This window comes from Cebus imitator, unplaced genomic scaffold (assembly GCF_001604975.1).
Source record: "Cebus imitator isolate Cc_AM_T3 unplaced genomic scaffold, Cebus_imitator-1.0 Scaffold221, whole genome shotgun sequence".
Classification (NCBI taxonomy): Eukaryota; Metazoa; Chordata; class Mammalia; order Primates; family Cebidae; genus Cebus; species Cebus imitator.
In genome coordinates this window covers 3,847,540-3,855,920 of record NW_016107536.1, presented here as the reverse complement: position 1 = coordinate 3,855,920, position 8,381 = coordinate 3,847,540, and positions in this window count along the sequence as shown.

Here is an 8,381-nt window from a genome sequence, read left to right as displayed (position 1 = left end):
CAGTGAACATGGGGGAGTCAGCCTGCCTTGGATTCAGGGCCAGAGAATACACAGAAACCCTTGACTTCTCAACCAGGTCACCATATGGCGAGAGCAACAAGATCCCCCTCCTATGTTGTATTGTGGCCCACTGGTACCTGGGGACAAAGAGCCCTCACCTTGTGGTCTTGCTTCATGGTAGAAGGGCTCAGATCTCTTAAGCCCTTTGAGCTGATCATGTGTTTGAGACAAGAACAGCTCTTGGGACTGGCTGAGGGATAGCAAAGAAATAGACATGGGGCATTTCAAGGAAATGGCTAGTACCTGCACATACCAGTTGTACTTCAGCAAAGTTTATAACCATAGTCTGTGAATTTCCAAACCCACATATAGGGATAGTCACTTTTGACCTTTAAGAGGCATCCCCCACCCAGGCTATAAAGGCTCTGCAAAAAATTCTTCCTTTCTATCATAAAATGAAAAGCTGAATGCTTTCTCCTTTGCCACAAATCGGCTGTGAAAGGATTTGAGGCCCCACAGCCCATCATGACTCACAGGCAGCTGCTCTGACCTGAGTCTTGTACAGACCTCCAAAGAAGACTGTCCAGAAGCTCAGTTGCCCAGTGATGAGGCCCCGAAGAGCGATTCTGTGTTCCTGGCAGTTGACACACACACATGCGTAGACAAACATGCACGCACGCACTGCAGAAAGGCAGCTGAAGTGCATTCACAAGGACTGGCTGAAGTGATGTGGTGGTGGGTTGGGGGGTGACAGGGTGCACTCCGGGATTAGAGAAACGAAGGCTGACAAAGGCTAAATTCCTCGGAGCCACCTCTGCAAGGTTTCAGGTACTTTGCTGTATGTCTGCAGGATACACTCACGGTAAGCCACTTCAGGTTCTTGGTAGAACCCAAGACTCTTGACCATTGCCCCCTTTTTGCCTTCACAAGTCACTCTGATGACCCCTCTCAGTGCCTTCTGTGCACCCTGGGTTTTCCGAAATTCTCAGGACTGTTTAGGAATAAAATTTGTCAGAAGTATAGCTCTTCAAAATTGCAAGAGTTACAAGGGAAAAGAATTTCCAAAAAAAAAAGAGAAGAATATTCTCAGGACTCCAGTGAAAATACCACCAGCCCCGCCCCCCCCGCCACTCCCCCACCCAGTGTAGTGCCCTACTCAGTTCTGTAATCCCAACAATAAGAAAATGACCAGGGTCACAGATTGCTGGGGAACTGTGAGCACAGGCCAGGCTTTTGAAACTCCTGTTAAGATTGTCTCCCCAGGTCCAAGGCAGGTGTTTCCAAAGCACCCCAAAACAGGTTTTTTGGGTAAAGGCTCAGTCCTGTGTAAAAGAGTGAATTCTTTAATTTTTAGTGGATCTGGTGCGTTTCCCAGCGCCAGTGGGTACAGTTGTAGCTGTATGGGCACTTTACATGTCACCTTGCTGCTCTGATATTTGGCATGTATGTTAATGGTGCAGGAATAGCTGGACTTGCAATGTCTTGTGCCAAATCATATCTTTGCAAGAATCAAAATTCAGGTTTAGACATCTGATTATCGAACCACAGAACTTTGGGATTAGTCATGCTAATGAAAGCCATTTGGCCCTGTTTTCTCTGCGAACAAAGCTATCTGTGTTGGTTCATTTAATCTAGCATATACGTGGCAATTATTGATATTAAATTGATTTAGTGTTTCCAAAGATGTTTCAGACACCAAACACAAAACTCCCAGTTTATTTTACAGCTGAATACAGAACATGAATTCCTTCCTGATGTAATCAGCTTTTCGTTTAACCCCTAAAGTGTAAGCATTGATCCCTCCTTAACTCGGTGACTCAATTACCATGCATCTCGCCCTCCTTCCTTGTCATTTATTTTCTGGAAATAAACAGAACCCTGTGGGTGGAGGGTCACTTGCCTAAGCTCTGGGGAGGATCACTTTTACTGAGTAGGAAGACAATTGCAAAGTGTGTCATGGTTACTTACCAAAGTCTGATTCTATAGTAGAAACATTAACAATATCTGCTATTTCACAAGAAAGTTTTAAAAGGTGTTTTGTTTCCCAAAGCACCTACGTAATTCTCCTAGCATCTCTCAGAGGCATTACCCAGTTTTACAGGGAAGGTATGTGAGGGAGCTTGTATGAGGGACGAGAGTAGGCAAGTGAGAGAGGTGAAAATACTGTCAGTAATATAAACTGTAATTGAACATGAGTGCTTCCTCTTAAGTTTTATACTCTAGGTCACACTGCCTCCTACATTACATTATCGGTATTAACATAAGCATGGGAGATTAATTTTATAGATCACATGAAAAGTAGATGACATTTATCTTCACTTTTCAATGCATCATCTCATTAGGAGAAGCATAAACATTCAGCCCAGGTTAAAAGAGTTAAGAACAAAATTAATCTGCTAACTGCTTTATCATTAAAAAAAAATTATCAAAGTCAATCAGCCTAGCTTTGTTTACCAAAAATGGCTTTGTTATTATTGTCTTGGGTTAGAATATATTCCTAACAGAATAACAGACTTCCAGATGAGGACAAATTGTGTAAAACCATGAACTGGACTTCGCTGGGCCTTTTGGTTGAATTATATCAAACTTGAATGAAAAATGCCCCTGAGCCCATGACCTTAGCTAACAACGCAGGGAGATGGGAACACCTTTTGATCAGTTTAGAACTTGTATTGCAAAACAGAAAACAAATCTAAATAAAACTTGAAGCAGGCATATCACTAGGAGTGATGAAATCTGTTTATGTAGACATAAATATGTGTATATGTTTACACATACGAACACATATAAACGTATATGCCTGGTTGGTTGTTCAAAATGATTTTGATGTGGTCACCTTGGCAAGCTGAGAGATGGTGAAGAAAAAACAAAACGGGCCTGATTTTTCAGTTCTGTCTTAATTCAGGGCAGAGCGCTACCAGTAGGAATGGTGGAATTGTAGTTTCAATTTGGGTTGAATGAGCAGCCCATAAATTCTGCCCCATGGATGAGACTAGATGACTTCCTTGTCATGGTGTTGGGCCGTGGGCCTTTCTGGGCCATTTCTGGGAGTGGTTATCCCGCCTATGGGCTTGCCAGGGACAGCCTGATGTCAGATCCCTGCAGAGCGGCCTTTCTCCCAGTGTGGCTGCGGCGACTCCACTGTCCGCCTTCCCGAGGGACCCGTGGCCGTCTCTTTCCCATGCTTCTGGACCCTGTCCTGCTGCTCACTTGAGTCCTGGCAACTCCTTGAGAAAGCAGAACAGGCTCTTATGGCCTCTGAGTGAAGGGCTGAGATGTTTTACTTCCAGGTCAGCTGCTGATTCTCCAAGGGATGCATTTTTTTTTCTTTAGTAGTTATATTCCATTATTCACTGGTGTAGGGAAAAACCACAAACCCAACTCTAAACTCCAGAGTCAGAAAGAATCATGTCAGTAAAACCGTCTCTGGCTTTTGCAGATTATTGGATACTGAGCAAGTCAATTAGGTCTTTTCCCCAACACTGATGTTAAAATATTAGTCATTTATTTAACTCTTTGCCTCATTCCAAACAGAGCTTGAGAAGGCTCATTTGGTTTATCAGCACTTCTTTCAAAGGCAGTAGAAGGTGACAGAGCCAAAGACACTGAAAGTCTCAACTTTGGGGGACTCGATGTAACTTTTATATTTTTTGTGCTATTCTGACTCTTAATATATATAACAATGTGGATGTGCTGACTTAATAACAATATCTGTTCTGGCAGAGGAAATGGGTTTCTGAAGTTTTTTAAAATTCAGGATTTTGTAGATATCTAAAATCCCCACATTCTTTTTCTCAAGAAAGATTTTCTTATTTGACTCATCTTTATGATCTTAAGTGAACATACTGTATAGAAACACATTTCTACTGCACCAGGCTTTGAGAATCGATCTCATTTGATGAAGGGTAGAAATAAGCACTTAAAATAAATGCGAATTTTTAGAAATGATACAGATTTACAAGACATTGTGTAACAAAACTAGTTTTTTGTTTTTAAAGTAAAAACAACATCATCAGTTTGGAAGTTATTTGGAAAGCTAAAGTTTTGGCTGGGCTCAGTCAAGTACGTTTGAAACTTCAACATAAACTCGGGTTCTGGTTTTCAGCAAAGTGGGGTGATTTATGGGAGTCCCATGAATCTGCCCCATTTACATTTAGCCTTTCTTTGAACCTGGAGTGAGAAATCCTAGTGACTCCAAATGGGGTGGGAGATTTTGTGCCCCGCCTTCATTTTTGAAATAAGATTTCAAAATGTTCAATTTCATCTTGTTCTAAGAATGCAGCCTATTTATGAGCAACGGTATGATATGGCATGGGAAGAAGAATAAGGAATTCCAGGTGGCACAGAAGCAGTGCCCAGAGGCTGTGCCTGTTCTCAGTGGGAGCATGCTCAGGTCTGGTGTAGGCTCTAGTTCTCCCATGAGACTTTTCATTTAAGCAGCAATTTTCTAAAGAGAAAATGAAACAAGAGATTCTGGACATCTACTTAGGAGCAAAGTGAAAATTAATTAGGTAGTGTCTTCTGCAAGATGACCAGAGTTAGCACAAAATGCAATGGTGTTATGGAGAATAAAGAAATGTGAAACAGTTACCATTCTCTGTGGTAGGTATATTTGCAAGAAAGATTTCATTTTTGGTACTAAGCTTTGGAAACCTCCAAAAAGTTGATAATTCCCGTAAAGTTAGTTGAGGCTTTAGTCAATAAGGTTTGAATGAGAGAAAGAACAAATAAACAACTGATTACTGATTCCTGGAACCTTGTATAGTCATAGGGGTTGGATAGAGCTTAGACCAATTTGATCATTGTCTGCGATATCGACTACACTCTGGAATATTATTAGCCTTATCTGAATGCCTTTTGTATCAAATTCTTGACCTGATTTTTGTCCCAGTTTCTCTTTTATATCATCTAGGTTTAGTTCTTCTTTAAGGAAAAAAGTTAAAAAAATTCTAATGAAAGTCGGCTGACTCTACTATGAGTACTGTAAGAAAACCTCTTTTGCTTAGGGAATGACAGAATGTTGAAATACCTGATTTTATGTTTTCATGTGGGTTTGGCAAATGCAGTCTGAAAGTGGCTAATATGATACCTGACCCGGTGTTAATAGCCAATGATAATTCCATATGTACCAACTGCTACCTGTTACGCTACAGGTTCTTTCTTTTTCCCTTTTTTGGCACAAAGGTTATATGAACTATGAATGTGGATCTTCATGGCTGAAGTTGAGGGAAGCCGTCATAGTTTTCAGATGAAATTGAGCCTAGCGGCTTACCTGTAATTACCATCTTGGTTTCTCTGTTTCAGTCATCCCTTCTTCCCACTTACTGCCCTCCTCCCATCCCAACACTAACTTTTAAGTAGCACATAAAAAGCACAACACATCATTCAGAATTTGGAAACTGGGGACAGAGCAAGATAGGTGAGAAAGAAGGAAGCAGAGAGACTGAATTACTAGAATAAACTAGACGTGAGGTGAATGGAGGAAAATCCTCCTGCCAAAATATAAAATTAGAGAATTATTCTAGAATGTGTATGTTCAGTGAAAAAAAAATCCATTAGCCAAAGTGCAGCTTTGTGAACTAACTGCTTTATACCTTAATGTTTAAATGCCACCAAATTTCTCTTTCTCCCTCATAGCTGATTAGGAATTGCTCAAAAGCTGACTAACTCTGCATGGGTCACCATCGCTTTCTCTGGACCCGCTCTCACTAGCACGTAGTTTGAAATGGGGTAGGCAAAGCTGAAGAAAATAACCAAACAAAACCTAGCCCCAAACCCAACCCAAAGCAAAACCTCTTGCCTGTCAATAGATGGGGCTTGCTTGAAGAACCTGCCCAGCTCTTTCTGACTCTTAATTCTGGTCCCATCTCAGTGCTTTATGGAGGAAGTGACGAAAGCATCCATTTCACCCTGTGAGTTCAACCATTAGGCACTTTCTCGCTTTATAAAAACAGACACGCACATGTTCCTGACTACGGAGAAACCAGGCCTCTTATTATAACCACTCAAAATGGGAGATGAGGAATCTGAAAGAAAAGCACCATACTTTCAAATGATTTTTCTTGAAAGGTGAGGACGTTATTAAAGATTTCCATGACGTTTCACATATTTTTGAGAGAAAATAATTTTGGCCTCTTACTAGACTTATTATTCCAGCTGTTGTCCTGTTCCTTCCGAGGAGCTACTAGAAGCACAGAAAGCTATTTTTCCTTGAGGCCTAAAAAAACTCCAAAACTTCCTGAATCATTTAATCCCTTTAGATGGGGACTGATGCAAGAGCTATGGGTTGACTTAGAAAAAGTCTCCAAAAGTGTTATGTTTCCAGACTACTCAGATAATAACATTGCTTAGCTCCGAAAACCTGTGACAGCCTTTTCCAGGTGCTTTGAAAATATTTTTCGCACTTGAGTTAGTTGTTGCAATAGATAGCCCCAGGAGGTAGCTGTCCTGGGTTCTCCTTCCACATAAGGAGCGGAGAGGCAGCTCACATGAATGTCTTTCAGGGAAGAAGCAGAAACAGTGCCCCTGGCATCTGCTCCCGGCTTTGGGCAACAGCCTCCAAGGTGCTGGTACTTTTCAACGTTCTCAATTCCCAAGCTACTAGCTTATCGTGTAGCTTTGTTTAAAAATTTTGTTTTTCTTTTTTTGGGCTGCATGGTATTGAGAAGGTATGTTTACTACAGTAATGAGACTGGTAAAATGGTTTCCATTCTTCAGAAGTTTCTATTTATAGACTCACTATAAAAAACTGAATTAATGGAGAGCTAAACACATTTCAAGTGGCTTCATCTTTTTGACTTAACAATCTTTTGGCCACTGATCGTATAGTGATTTTGCTAAGTGGAAGGGCCAGGGAGCTGTCTATTTGAAGGTTGACGGCTTCTTCTTGCCAGAACATGAGTTTCCCACTTTCTTTCTGGAGTCTTCCTCAACTTTCATGACCACTAAACTTCCCTTGCTCTTCTAGATTCCCACCCTGCTCTGAATTTTCTAACAAGTCATCAACCCAAACCTTGAGCTCTTCTGATCCTGGTTTATTTTTGGGAGTCAAAATTAAGCTTGATGCTTGGCTGGAAAACTCTATAGTTTTCACATTTTTCAGTGCACAGATGCATACTTTTCTTTGAGACTCCACTCTCCAGCATTAAAGAGGGACCCTTCATTGTAATCATTACTGAATGGATACAGTCCTAATGGAACTTAATTGTTTCCACTAGATGGATCTTGGGTGTTTTTGGCAGCCAAAATGAAAATGATTCCAAATACCATCAAAGGAGCTTATAAGCACCCAGCATGCACAGAGTGTTTTGATATACAGTGGAGTGTTAATATCATTATCTCTCCTAATACAACATACGGTTACTTTAATCCTTTCCCGCCTCTGTGATCTTGGAAGATCCGACGGATAGAAGGCAAAGAATAAAACATTATATACAAGGAGACAAAGGGAGAATTAGTCCCCATCCTCTGGATGCGATTTTTTTTGATTATTTGAATGTTGGCTTCAAATATGTACCTTTATCAATACTGACTTCTGTATCTTCCACGCTAGTTTGAGTTTGTATGCGACATCAAACATACCTTTTCACACATGTTCTTTCCAGATTTTTTTTAACACTTACTTAGCAGTTTATAGAAGGAAGTGAATGATCTCCTCAAGCTGCTTACAAATTAAAAAAAAATCTGTGCTTATTAATTATGCAGGATTAGTCTAATTATAATTCAGCAAATTAATTAGCGACAGAAGGTGTTCTGAAACATTGGAGTACATTTGCATGTTAAATGGAGAGGCTAGTCTGTAATATATGTAAATTTATGCATGGCTTCATAGTTTAATTTAAAAATTTGCAGCTGCATATGGTATGGGAGCAGGTGAAAAGTCAGTTTTAGTTTAATGATGCTAACAAACATTGGATGGTGTCCTGTCTTAGCAAGAGAATGCACTCATATCTGCTAATCTATGAATCTGTCATAAGAATATAACGTTACATTGATACACAATCTCAAGGTCATTAGAGAGTGAACCCGTAGGTGCAATAGGTATAAAGCTGAAAAACAGCAGAGAGAAAGCGAAGCTAGGAGAAGCCCGCATTCTGAACTTTGTCCGCCACTTTCTCCAATATTGCATGTTAAATCATTCCACCTTAGTTCAGGGAAAGTAATGCTCCAGGCTGGATAAACAGGGGTATGGGGTATCTTTTTGTCTCCCTGGTATCTGTTCTGGCAGGTGTGAAATAGTTCGCCAACCTTGATTCCCTTTCCAAATCTCCACATTTGCACTCCACTTCAATTTCCTGGAGTCGTGGGAAAGTTATTACCGAGTTATGAATTAATGGTAGGGTAGAGAGTTTTACACATTGGCCTCAACCATCTGGCAAAAC